This window comes from Schistocerca nitens, chromosome 2 (genome assembly GCF_023898315.1).
Source record: "Schistocerca nitens isolate TAMUIC-IGC-003100 chromosome 2, iqSchNite1.1, whole genome shotgun sequence".
Taxonomy (NCBI): Eukaryota; Metazoa; Arthropoda; class Insecta; order Orthoptera; family Acrididae; genus Schistocerca; species Schistocerca nitens.
Window position 1 is genome coordinate 1,074,658,827 of NC_064615.1, and position 14,478 is coordinate 1,074,673,304.

Sequence of the window (14,478 nt, forward strand, 5' to 3'; positions counted from 1 at the left end):
AGTTTTTTTTTCCCTTAATGAGATAAGACGTCCAAGGCTACAAAGAATGTCTTTACATTGTATAGTTGCTGTTTGATACTAAAATACGTAGTCTATTTACATGTTTAACAGAAGTAGTATTATATTGACGAGTTGTAGGTTTGATAGCTATATGTCGTATTAGCTACGGTTTTTATCGACAGAAATAAACTTAGTTGTGTACCTTTTCTTAGCTTTCACATTTAGACGCCTGATATAGGTTTAATTTAATTTGGCTTTCCAGGAGACGTCACTACATTATTACAATATGCTCTACAGAGATGCTGGATGATGAGCCAATCGCTACATGACAACGAATGTGGTTCCAGTATGACGGCACGCCGGCATATTTCAGTCGTCCTGTGCGTCGATTCTTGAACTGACAATTTCTGGAAAAGTGAATTTGCAGTGCTGGTCCTGTACCATGGCCTAATATATCCCCTCATTTGACCCATCAGAACTTTGTGAGGAGAGATGCGCAACACTGTTCTCAAAACCTCTGTTGTATTGGAAGTGATCTTGTTGCCGTGTGGCTAGGACCTCCCGTCGGGAAGACCGTTCGCCTGGTGCAAGTCTTTCGAGTTGACGCCACGTCGGCGTCTTGCGTGTCGATGAGGATGAAATGATGATGATAAGTACAACACAACACCCAGTCCCTGAGCGGAGAAAATCTCCGACCCAGCCGGGAATCGAACCCGGGCCGTTAGGCATGACATTCCGTAGCGCTGACCACTCAGCTACCAGGGGCGGACAGCAGCAATAGTAATAACTAAGAACTAAGGACACTCCTAGAATATGATAAGTCAAAAAATTTTGAAACTTGAAACTCTAATTGAAGTAGTTGGGTTGTGTTAATGTTGCTGTCTCTTGGTAATAAAGGATTAAAGCTTTTTTATGTTACTTTTCGTCCTCGCAGGAAAACTCACTGGAACAAGTGTTTTCATTGTCCTATGCAACCTGCCAGTTTGTTAGTTTAATTTATTTTCGTCCAGGGAAAACTCCATCTGCCGGCTTAAAAAACCCTCACAGGAAATATGACAGAGAGAAAAATATTTGTTTTGGTTTTCCGTGCAGCGTCCCAGAGTTTGCCGGTTTAAATAATTTTTACTCTAGAGTAATGTGCAGTTCAGGCTAACTCAGACACTGATGGCTGGGAGCGAGTCAGTGGAGGAGGAGGAGGAGGGGGAAGGATTATAATATGAACAAGTTTTCAAGAGGCAATAACAATAAAGCCACCGTAGGGACATAATCTAGGATGTTAGTACATAATTTGTAAAATAACTACCCTGCTTTGACGTTACATTAAATCCTCTCCCATTGTGTGGCACTCGCGCACTCAGTCTACAGCATCTGTCTTCTTGCCAAGCCGCCTCTTGACGCTCTTCTCGCTCACGTACGACCTTGACGTAAGTGACAGGTTTGTTTGTGGAAGATGAAAACTCTTTCTTTGCAGCTGCCAGTGTCGCATTTTGGACATTCCTCTTTTTAAAAAATGTCGGCGCGTTGTCGAAAATGTTCATCTCTGGCCTAAACAATGTCGCCGCAGTGTGGAAAATGTTCATCTACGCCATATTCTCCGAAAAATATTTAAAGCGTACGTTTTAAGTTCTTAACATTCATTAGCAATGTGTAAAGAATATTCTGTATTCGTACTTTTGCAGCTTCTTTAAATACAAAAAAAAAAAAAATAATAAATAGGCCGTTGCTTCTTCCAAGGGGAAGACCCTTAGCTTAAACGGCTAAAACTGAATAAAACATTTGCCTGAAACAGTATTTGTGTAACAGATGTAGTTTTTTTGAGTCATATTTTTCAAAACCGGTATTGCTGTGTTGCGTACGTTCTTCTCTTATTTCTCATCAAAGTACAAATGTAGTTATTTCAGAGAAGTGGTAGGAAGAATCTGAATGGAATACCTAGTACCAAAGACCTGAAACGTGGCTTTAGATTTTAAGACTACTACATTGCGAATACATCGCAAATTACATAACATGTTTCTCTTCTCAACTCTCAACTGCAAATACTGTTCCATACCGATGTGTTTTAATCACTTCATTGAAATTCCACATTTTCACTTCGATGACGAAGAATGGGAAGACTCAATGAGAACAAAGCAATTCATTTGGGGGTGGGGGGGATATGAGTCTGTAAGTGCGGTACGTGTTAACGTACGCGTGTATTCATTCTAGCAAACGACATTTGCGAATTAGCCGGTCGTAATTATTATATTGTATTCATTCAGCGACTTGTGCTCATGTAGTCTTGAAGTGCTTTAATCTTAAGCCACCGACTATACATGAATGCACACTTTACGGGTAAATGGTCTTGATGTGTGGTAGAACAGACAAATATTCGTATGCTAAAGTAATTTTTATTCAGTTTTAACAGCTCGACATGGAATACTTCCTTGTTAGACGTGAGCTACTGAAGCCATTGTGGGAGTCTCGTGCATAATTTTATTTAAGGTAAAATTCTTGAGATGTATCTAAAAATGTTTCGCTGAGCATTTTGCTCATTTAATAATAATTTTTTTGGGTTTTGATAAGGCAGTCGTAGCAACAGTTTGGTCTGAGGAATTCTGTTTAGTTTCTTCGTTTGGCCTCTGTCAGGTATCTGTTTACATGCGCACTTGTTTACAAGTCAGTTTAAACACTTTCTTGAAGAGCTGTGCGGCTGTATATATACGGCTGGCGGCCAGCAGAAGAGATCATTTCGCCTTCCTGATTTGTTTCGTAGCTGCAGTGTCAGGCTTCCAGGAAGAATGGCGTAGTCTTCTCTGACGATGCTATGCTGTCGTGGAAACGTTTCGCGCAGCGTCATACGTTCCTGTACAAGTAATTAAAGAAAATTTAATGTGTATGACGGGTTATCGGTGGAGGTGCGAACGAATCTTGTCCTTGGATTACCGTAAATGAAGCAACAACTTTGATTAGTGTGACTGAACGAAAAGCAACATACTAGCGACAGCTAATGTAATGATGATACACATGAGAACAGAGACATAAAACGAGAGCCATTGTCTGTAATAGGCACAAGATTTCGACAGATATGTCTTCTTGATTTGCGAACTGTTCTTGACGTGACGCCGGAATGCAGTTAGTTACATGTACGACGTCTGACAGAAAAGTAATGACTGCTTTTTATGTGTCAGAGTTTTTATGTTATTTTTTCGTTTTCAAACAACAATATTGTCTCCTTCAAAGTAGATCCCTTCGGCAGCTGTACATCAGCGGAGTCGTCGTTCTCAGTATTCGTAGCAGCACTGAAAAGCGTCAACTGGTAGGACCTTTAAAATGTCAGTCATATTATTTTGAATGTTCTCCAGAGTCCCAAAATGACGTCCTTTAAAGACATTTTTCATTTTCGGGAAAAGAAAAAGTTCAAAAGGACTCAGATCAGGTGAATAGAGGGACTGCGGAACAACAGGAATGCCTTTTCAGGTCAAAGATTCCGTGATTGAAGTGGCCGCGTTGTCATGATGCAGCATGCACTTGTTTGCAGTGTCCAGTTTCACTCGATTCGCCCTTTTCCTGAGCCTTTCAAGGAGATCTTTGTAAAACATTTCGTTGACTGTTTGCCCTGAAGGAACAAGTTCTGTATGCGCGATACCCCTTCTGCCAAAAAAAGCAAATCAGCATTTTGCTTTGATTTGCTTATTCAAGCTTTTTTTTTTTGTCGAAGAGATGTCAGAGTGCCACTCCTCACTTGTCTCAGGGTCGTACTAGAAAATCCAGGATTCACCATCACCTGTGATAACACGACTGCACCAGTCGTGGTCACTGGCAATCAACTCAAGATGATCTAAGCACACGTTTCTTCGATTGCCTTTCTGCTCAGTTGTGAGGTTTTTTGGCACCATTTTAGCACAAGCCTTTCGCATTTGCAAAACTTTGGTAAAAATATGATGTACGGTGATTGTTTTAATGAACACTCCGACATCTAACTGTATTGTTATTTATTTAATTAAGAGCCAGGTGGCCTGATGTCCTGCAATATAACTTAATGAAATAAACGAAATCACTTGAAAATGGCATAAAAAGCCGAAACCTGGGTCGTAATTAAATAAACAACAGTACAGTCAAATGACGGTGTATTTATTTAAAAATTATTGTATGACTTGCTCAGCATCATCAAGAACTGTTTACGGTGAAATTGTTTAAGCTTAATAGGTCACCCATGACCCTTATTGTCAAATGTCAGTCTGATCTCGTAAGTGCACGCACATGTTCGACGTTTTCGTCGATTTTTGAAGTTGGCGGTCTCCCTGAGCGAGGTTCATCTTAAACGCGTTCTCGGACTTCCAAAAATTGTTTGTGCAAGCGAAAAACCTGCTGTTGATAAGCCTGTTTCGACTTTCCAAAGGTCACACTCGTAGTTGCCCCAAGTTTAACACAAAACTTGACGACATAACGTTGCTCTAAATTCCGCTGTTCCATTTTCGTAAGGTACAACAGAAAAACATCTTCACTGATGGTGCTCTCTAAAAGCACGTGATGGCTGTATGGTGCTGAAACTCTGACTCAGCACCTGGAAGGCATGAACACACCGGTCTCAACTAGTAGAACGGTGGAGCGTTTTCAGACCACTTGCCGTGTAGTCAGTCGTACTACTTTTCTCACACACCTTGTATGTTTTTGCATGTCAGTTGTTCATTTGTTCTGATAGTAAGCAAGAAAGATATAGCCGCAGGTTCCCAAGGGGACAATAGGCGACAGGAAATTGAAATTGTGAACATGATGTTTGAATTTGTTTGCATAATGCACTTATTTGTGCTATTTTATGGTGCTTCGATACGGTAGAAAGCAGTTGGACGTAATTAGAAAGCCACTGGATAAACTACGATGTTATGTAGCAACGTTTTAAGTACACTACGCGGATTATTGGAGGATAACAAGGTATATCAACTCAAATGGTGCAGATATCCATGTTTTCTGGTTGAGTGTGACACTGAAAGTTTCGATTAAGTAATACTTACATCCATTTCTTCTGAAAGTAATCTTTTGTAGATTGGGTGCCCAAATGCAACATCTCAAGGTCTCGTAGTGAAGACTCCACAATATGCTTCATGTGGAAAGTTGTTCCCGCACATTCCATTCTTTCAGGGACGAACTCATACCAACTCACACGAGTGGTAAAAGAGTGATGAAAAAGTGACTGATGGCGTAATCCTTCAAGAAATTACGTTGGCTGCCCTGTGGGCATTTTTCGTGGATGTTTTCGAGAAGCCTGGATAGGTATGTACATATCATAAAATCCCGCAGGTGTCGTCTCATCTTCTTCAGATATCATTGTGGCGATTGTCAATTTTCGATTATGACTTTCCACAGCGTTCTTTTGTTCATATGACTCCCGCCATTCCTGTTCGGCGAGTTCTGTCAGGAAAGACCGGCTCATGATTGCTTGATCGTACTTACACGAAACTGGTACAGATACGGTTTCTTGAACTGTTACGATGTTGCAGAGGGATTTGGACTTCAGGGAATTTTCATGGAATTAAATGTATCAAACACCTGTTGATATAATGATCCAGTTTCAGATTCTAAGCCAACCTATTTGAAACCTACATTTAAAGTTTTATTGTAAAGGAAGGAAATTAAGAGTACTAAACACAGCTTGTTATGATTACTGTAGTAAAGGACTTGCTGATCAGATTGATGATATACCTCGGTCTTTCCCATTACAGGTAACATCTGTCGCTCACACATACTTCCCTTTTCTGGATTCCATACTTTCCTTTTTTTCTTCCTTACTTGAAAACTAATATATATATATAGGGAGCTATGTCCTTAAATTCACTTGGAGTAAACAGTTTCATTGCATTTCATTAGTTTCATCCTCATCTGTTCAATTAGTTTTGAGTCAGTGAATTTAATTGATGTGATAAATATGCGAAGAGATTGTTTTGGTCTGTGGCTTCAGTGGTTAAGGCGGCTGCGCAGGATAACGAGGCGATTAGGGCTTGAATCCCCGATTGACACAATTTTTCACGCCACCGTATATATTCTTTCTTTTTCTTTTTTTTTTTTTTTTTAATTTCATGCATATCTACGAATTCCATGCATCACGACCTCTCGAGTAGTCCACGATTTTCGACGGGTAATTGTTCCCGAGTGAAACGGCCATTGAAAACGTCTTAAGCAAGCATTTTGTCTGGGTGGCAGAAATTCTAAGAATGTAAATCAGTGATATAGTTTCACGATTGGAAAGGTTAGCACAGTCGGATGACTGCCCTGTTGTTGAGTAAAACTACAGTATCACTGAGTTGCCGTTTCAAGTATCGGTACAGATCTTTCGTTTATTTGTTTCTAAGTGTCAGGAATCCGTTGACACGACGAATGAACAGCTGCGTGACTATTTGAGGACACACGTGCTCGTGTAGCGGGCTGAATAAGCAGATACGTAACTCGTCTCCAAACGCGCAGTGCTTCAGCGCTAAAGAATTCAAGCCTGCCACTGTGCTTCATCCCTGTGTAGTAATTGTCCTTTGAAATGAAAACATGAAATTATTCATAATCTCGGGCAGGGACAATGTATGTTGAGTACTAGCGTGTGTTTGTTATCTTGCTGTTTAAAAGAACAATTTACCATGTAGGTACGCGGATGTTTCGTTGTCTCTTATTATTCTTACTTTTGTTTCAGGTAATAATACCGAGTGATTCATCATCTTCTTCCTGGAAGCATTTCAGTAACTTCAGGAATGTAGGTACCAAAATTAAAAGTTTCCTTTTTCGATTTGTGTTCAAAATTGAAGATATTATACACTACTAATTTATTTAGTTCATTGTTTTCTGCTTAAAAAGCTGTCATAAGATTGTAACTAACTGTCGTCTTCGATGAGAATGCTATACTGGTGAACGATATTGAAATTCTGTTAGGCTACACAAGCAGAGTGATGTGTAAAAACAGAGTAAATGTCATTTTGGACGGTGGAATAGCAATATAATTTAAAATATTACCGCTTCGCACTAAATAAATATGAACACACCAGAAAACACTAAGAGTAAAGATTTAAACAATGGCCGGCCGAAGTGGCCGTGCGGTTAAAGGCGCTGCAGTCTGGAACCGCAAGACCGCTACGGTCGCAGGTTCGAATCCTGCCTCGGGCATGGATGTTTGTGATGTCCTTAGGTTAGTTAGGTTTAACTAGTTCTAAGTTCTAGGGGACTAATGACCTCAGCAGTTGAGTCCCATAGTGCTCAGAGCCATTTGAACCATTTAAACAATGTGTGTGTGTGTGTGTGTGTGTGTGTGTGTGTGTGTGTGTGTGTGTGTGTGTTGGGGTTCCGTCTTTCGCCAGCCCGCACGTGCCGATTATTTTTTATCTCTATTTTTTCGATGTAAGAGGTACCAAATTTAGAGGCCTACCATTACTAACGACCCGCCCCAGGTTCACGTGGGCAGCACAAAGTTTGCAAGGTGGGACAACTTGTCTGCGCAGCGCTAATTTTGTTCACGGGTTACTGCGCAGAGATATGATTCAAATTCAGAGTACAGCATTAGGTAACTGAATATTACATCAAAATTCTTGTGTAACTTATTTAAGCAGCGCGCGCCAGGAAAGTTCTCACAAGTCACGACTTAATCGACAAACACCATCGTAGTTTAGCCAGTTCGCACGAAATATTCATAAATTATATACACAAACATTCCTTGCCATTCATTCTATGGGCAAGTGAAAACCGAATCAAAATCCTTAAAGTAGTTCTTTTGCATACAGACAGAAAAACGCATCGGGTGAGTTCGGTTGACGAATTACTCATACTACACTCACGTTCAGGAAAAACGAAACTTCGTACCCTGAAAGACTAGAGATAGAATCTTCATATTCTTAGGACATTCAGTTGAGGTATGTCAAGGCCCGTACAAATAAATTTCACCTGTGAGGAAATTTTCGGAAAAACATACGTTGTAGGTATCGTAATTTTATGATATTTCTTTAAAGAAAATGTTTTAATAAAAATAATTACACTGTTACAACTGAAACGTCCCTTTAGAAAAATTATGAATGACTGTGCTGGTAAACTTCTACGTTATTTGATTTTTAAACAGCTGAGCAAAACTCATCTTACAAAAAAGTTTTCTCTTTACTTATTCTGATAATCAGTAAACTGACACACACTATTTTTGGAGCAACGCAATCTGACTTTCAATAATCCCTATAAAAGAATGGCCCTAACAATAACCTCCTGGATATTTTTTGGCGCGAGAGAGTGAGTCAGTCGAGCCTGGGCAAGCCTGCAGGTAAGGTCCAGGGAACTCGTGCTCAGCTCATTGTGCGTTAAAAAGGAAAGTGAGTAGTTCGTGATATTGCGGAATATGGTCAGCAGAGCCGGAGCGTGCTTCCAGGGCAGATCGCAAGAAGGTATATAAGTGAAAAATGCTGTGGAAATAATATTGGAAGGCGCACCAAGTTAAACCACGAGTAGGATGCTTATGAGTGTGAGCGAAGTGAGAATTTTGAAGCTCAGATGTAAATTTCGTACAAGGGAATTGTTACATAATGAAAAGGCAGTCGTACAGTAATCAATCGGCAGTGGTAAACTCATACAAGCGCATGATAAATGAGTGACTGCAATTCTCGAGTGACTGCAATGAGGAGGGGGGACGTATTATATGAATTTAAAGCGGAATAAATTGTGTCGTACAAAAGTGTTCACATATTACAGTCACTTCATTATTAATAGAATATTTTGGAAGAGACATAATCATAGAACAGTGTGGGGAAAATAGATGGTGCATGCTTCGTAGGCTAATGGTCATAACTTTAGTTGTGTACCTTGGGAGTAGGTTGAAACTCCCCTTTGAATGAAAAAAATGACTGTGCGGGTAAAACTTCTACGTTACTTGATTTTCAAACTCCAGAGTGAAACTGAACGTACTGAGAATGTTTTCTCTTTACTTATTCTGGTCATTTCTGAACTGGCACACCATATTTTAGCACAACGCAATGTGACTTTTAATAATCCCTACAAAAGAATAGCCCTGACTAACAATAACCTATACCCTTCATGAATCACTTACCTCACAAAAATCTTCGTTACTCGAACTACTGCAATACAGCGAGCGCCAATACTGCCAGCTAAGTAAAAGATTCTAACTACTGAAGGCACTAACTTCTGTTAGGCATATACTTCGCAAATGAAAGATTTTGATAGAAAACAAACAATGTATTTACCTTAATGGTGTTCAAAAGTCATAATATATATATACATTCGTGACATCCAGTTTAACAAATTTCCTTTTTCTGAAGGACACACGTCCATATCGTCCGCTCATATTAACATCTCTCGCATCTCTTTCCCCACATCCACCACTGCTGCCGGCTCACCTCCAGCTGCCCAACGCTACAGGCTGTTCGCATCCAACTGCCCAACACTACACTGGCGAATAACTTTAACGAGTCCAACCAGCCACAGACTGCACACAGTGCAGTCAGCGATTTTAATAGAGAGCACTACGTTGCGTTACCAACATAAAAACCTAAACAGCCTACTTACATAACCCCCATGCTCCCCACAAAAAATTTTACAAATAGTTTTGGGCAGTGGCCAATACTGATTTGAAAATTTTTTTCATATTAACAATAACAAATAAAATGCACACATTTATTGATTCACTGTTGATCAAAAGCAAACATTGCCATCACAGTCCATAAAGAGAGTCCAGATCATTCATCACAGTAGTAATTGCAGTTTTATGCACAAAGTCTGAGCAATAAAAGAAAATGTACACGGAGTTAGTGGATTTCCATGCAGTCTTGAAGAAGTAGTGCTGTCCTTCCAACTGAAAGACAGTACTGACTCTTGACATGCAAACAGGTAATGGACCACAACAGAGCAAACCCACAGCAGAGTCAGTCGAAGTTTTGAAGAATATTGGTAGGTAGGTCATCACAGATCAGACCCACAGTATTTCTTGTAGAGATAGTGATATTAGTGGGCCATTACAGGTGCAGACCCACTGTAGTCCTTTTCGAGATGGCCAGCAGCCATCCGTTGCGACTATGCGGTTGCACAATCACCATCGAAGAGTCTTGCGGATAATATAGCAAGTCCATGAACCACCACTTCTGCACTCACAAAAAAATATTTGAAATGTCCTTAGAACCAACAGTGCTGTAAACCAGTCCCTTCGCCCTCTGTATCTGACTAATTATTAATATCCTGCCTAATTTTCTAACTGATCAGCCTGTAACAAGTATTAAGTATATTCACTAATAAAAGAAATGAAATAGTGGGGGCGACTTATATAACCTTCACCATCCTTTGTTGTGCGCACATTTCATTAGTATCTTCGTACTGATTTATCCACGGCGGCTGCCTTTGTGTGTCCTGTGTGTTACGTGTCATGACACATCTTATCGCTACTCCGGCGTTGTCTCTATTATCCGCCACGTTCATAGTCAAATAGCGTTCTGTGTCTATATTTTTCGGCGCCGTATTTTGTAAGTGCCCTACAGCGCAGGTGGTTCTGCAGAATCTACCGACATGTCATTGGGGGTCTCACTCAGAAGGTTCGGATGGTGATAGTTTTACTGCCGCCTCAGCAGTTTCGTTTCAGGGTCGTTGCGGTGGAGTGGCGTAGCTTCCATCGCCATAAACCTGTTTACGGCAGATAACTGCCCACGGCCATCTGGTCGCCCTTTTCGTAGTCATGCTGAGACGAGCCATCCAGCTGGGCCTTTATGACACTGCTATTTATAAACGCCACCTCTCACACGCCAGTTACTCTCCATACACATTGCGTGGGTACCAGTTATCAGTATAAAATCGAGCATGTAACATACATACCGTTTCATGTCTCGTAAAAAGCAAGAAAAATTGTTTGTTCCATAAACAACTCACCTTAGTTCTCCACATAGTTTCCTTTGGCGGATATACAGTGGTACAGCGATCCTCCAGCTTTTTCATCCCATCGGAAAAGTAGGTTCTGCCAAATCTGCAAAATACTCGTTGACTGCAACTATCATTTCCTCATTTGCTGAAGATTTATTCACAGCAAGCCAAAATTTCAAGTTAGGGAATAGGAAGAAGTCACTTGGGGCTAAGTCTGGTGAATAGGGTCGATGAGGAACCAATTGAAAGCCCAATTCGTGAACTGTCCTCATTTTATAGCTCATGTGTGGGATGGTGCATTATTCTAGTTAATAGCGTTTTTTTTGCGTGCCGACCTTCGTCTTTTTGATCACACAGTGTAAGCTTTCACAGCCGATACTGACACCATTTAAAACTCAGTGCACCGCTCTACCTCTGAAGATTTCTCTCGCAGTCGTACAGAAAACGTCATGAGAAACTTTTATCCATCAACCACGACCTATCAGCCCGGAAGTTTTAAGTGATTCTTGATCTTTTTTCCCAGCCGGCTCAAGTTCCAAACAACCCAACAATGAAGCCTTAATAGGGTCCAGTTATGGTTTTGTCTTTTCCAGGTAATCGTGAGGATTATTCCTTATGAATCACAAAGAACTGTAGCCGTCACCTTACCAGCTGGCAAACTGGTCTTTACTTTCTTCACTTTTCGGTTTGCACATTCATTAACCATTGTCCATTGTTTTGACTGCCGTTTTGACTCTGTTGTGTAATTATGGATCCAGGTTTCATCAACATTCACAGATGGGGGCAAAAAGTCTTGCGGACTGCGATTAAACATCACCAGACATTGTGTTGAAATGTTCTGCTAGATACATTTTTGGTAGACTGTGAACGATCGCGGCACCCACCTCGCACACAGTTCCTTCACGGCCAGTTCTCCGTGCAGGATATTATGCACTCGCTCAATTGAAATGCCTACAATCTCAGCAATCTCATGATTTTTTTATTCGGCGGCCTTGCATTGTCATGTCATGGATTATGTCAATGGTTTCTTTTGTGGCGATCTCAACTGGACGACCGGAGAGCGCTTCGTCATCGGTGCTTGTCCGACCATGTTTAAATTCATTAATCCAACAGCAAATGGTTTCCAGTGTTGGTGCAGAGTCCTCATCAACTTCATCGAATTCTGTTCTGATTTATGCGGTAGTCCACCCCTTCAAATGAAATTGTTTAGTAACAGCACGAAACTCGGTTTTCTCCATTTTCAGTCGCACTGGACTCGCTGATCAATTCAGACGGCTGCCAACAATGAACTATACGCTGAACATTGTTGAAATTCTTTATACGGTCCATGGAATAATCTAGCTGACCAGCCATGGCGACACAACAAAAATGTTACATACTTTCGTGGAAATTTTCCAGACTTATACGAGGGTGGTTTGATAAGTGCGTCAGGAAAAGGACTTCTCGAGGAAACGGGGTGGGCACATGCAGAAACGTGTAAATGTGTGTCAAGCAGCATGAAAGGAATAGTGGGTAGTCACGAAATTAAATACATCAAGTTACTAAGCTACGTAAAAGTCGTACTGTGGTTGCTCTACGTATCTGCGTACTTCAAGTAGAGCATTGTCGCTTGCTTATATTGGCCATCATTATATTTTTAGAAGTACACTGTGACTAAACTTTCTACTGAACCCTGTTTATTTCTGTTTGGTCATCAGCCATAAGTAACCTGATCACGCGTAAATCAGACGCTATTTTCGTATCGTTTCAGAGATTAATAGGTTTTCTGATCCACAAGTTTTAGTTTCATCTTCGTCATTTTGCAGCGATGGCGAAGTTGTTTACTGCTGCAAGACTAGTGTAACTAACTGCCAGTGTCAGCTAATTTGTATGATTACAGTTACTCAGCTAATTTGTATGATTACAGTTACTCAGCTAATTTGTATGATTACAGTTACTTTTTACTAATTATTTAAAACAAACTCAAAAACAAAACATATACCGCGTGACGAGCCCGATTCAGGAGTTAGACTTATTGAAATAATGGTTTCGAATGTAAATCATTTTCAAGAGGTGCATTGTATGCGTTTATCGCTGACATGAGTTGAATTTCGAAAGCGCTTCGAAATGAAGATTGCCCTATTTGCGCGTCGCACTTGCTACATTAGAAATGGCGCAGCAAAGCATTTTAGCCGGAATCGCGGCCTAACTGTTGGACAATAATGGCTGCCATCCATCACACTCGGACAAAAACGGTAATTTATTCGTACTGAGTATAGGGCATTTATTCATTTACTTATTCTAGCCCCCATTTCTGCGTTCCGTAACGTCAACAAGACCCTCAAATAGCTCTGACTCCCCATTACCATAGCATGTGTGACGTACTTCGGCGAGATAATACAGAGTCGTACACAGTCTGTTCGACAAATTGCTTTCTGCCAGTGCTGTGACATGCCAGATTCCAGAATTTGTCTCCCACTAAAAGTTTGCCAAAATATGCGGAAAATACTGTGTTCAGACAGTTGTGTACCAGGCAGGTACGTTGATGGCGGCTACGAGTGAATGAGGCGTAAACTGCTGTTGTCATGCTGCACGAAAGCCCTTTTCGATCGATACGCTGGCGAGTTGAGCGGGTTGTGCAGGCAACGGCTGATGATGTTACGAAGTCTTTCCGGAATGCTGATTACGGCAGTTAAATATTGGTAATTTGCTCCTGAAATATTTCATTCTGTAAGACGGAAACTGCTGACGTAGTTTTTACAAACGGATTCTTGTTCTGCAAAAGATACTTTCTATGCCATCAAAACCTGCTGTTAAATGATACTTTACTTTCGTGCTGCCAGTTTCGACGAAGCGTGATCTTCTGGAAGATCTAGACATAATGCATATAAACAGCATACAAATTTTATTAAAGGAAGGGGAATGTGTAACGCTATAATAGCATTACATGGTTAAGGACTTACAGGCTGGCGTAATTAAACTTCCGCCAGTTGAGCCACTGTAGACGGGAAACTATTTACCATACGAGTACCCAATTTTATAGGAATGATGTTCAGAGTGTGCGCTGCCAGTTTTGCGTTGTTACTTGTGTTAGTGCCATGACTTGCCGTTAGGCGCCGGCGATGTAGGGTTTGAACACAAGCATCGGTGTGAATTACAGTTGCAGACAGTCAAAATGGGTCTGGGCTAAATGAGCAGGGCTTTACTCATAAAACTGTTTCCTCAAAACAACAGCAATAGTACTGCTGCTCTTCGCGAATGTCTACGCGTTACAGGAATGCGGGGAGGTCCTCTTTCCATACCGGCTTTGAAGGACAGGATTCGGAAGTCCGAATTAAGTGGCGATTTGTGAATTGCTTCTGCGAGAGGCATGGCGCGACAAATTGTTGAGACAAGTACTGCTGTCATGGCTGAAAATGGTGGAGGCAATATGCGATCTCCAGGCCGCGCACGAGCTGCGTCACGACAGCTGGAAATTCTGTGGTCCACTTTCGAAGACACGTGCGAACAATTGTGAAAGGTTATTTCTAGAGTGGTTCCTGACTGTCGTGGATGCTGCTGGGCGTCACACTGACAAGGGAACCTCCCCATCGCACCCCCCTCAGATTTAGTTATAAGTTGTCACAGTGGATAGGCCTTGAAAAACTG

The 14,478-nt window shown here is 41.1% G+C and overlaps 1 long non-coding RNA gene across 1 annotated transcript in view; it reads left to right on the forward strand.

Moving 5' to 3' along the window:
- Positions 1-14,478, forward strand: part of LOC126237472 (uncharacterized) — a 215,397-nt gene that overhangs the window by 66,981 nt on the left and 133,938 nt on the right. The window contains exon 2 of the long non-coding RNA XR_007545075.1: positions 6,656-6,715. This is a non-coding gene — a long non-coding RNA (uncharacterized LOC126237472). The remainder of the gene's footprint in view (positions 1-6,655; positions 6,716-14,478) is intronic.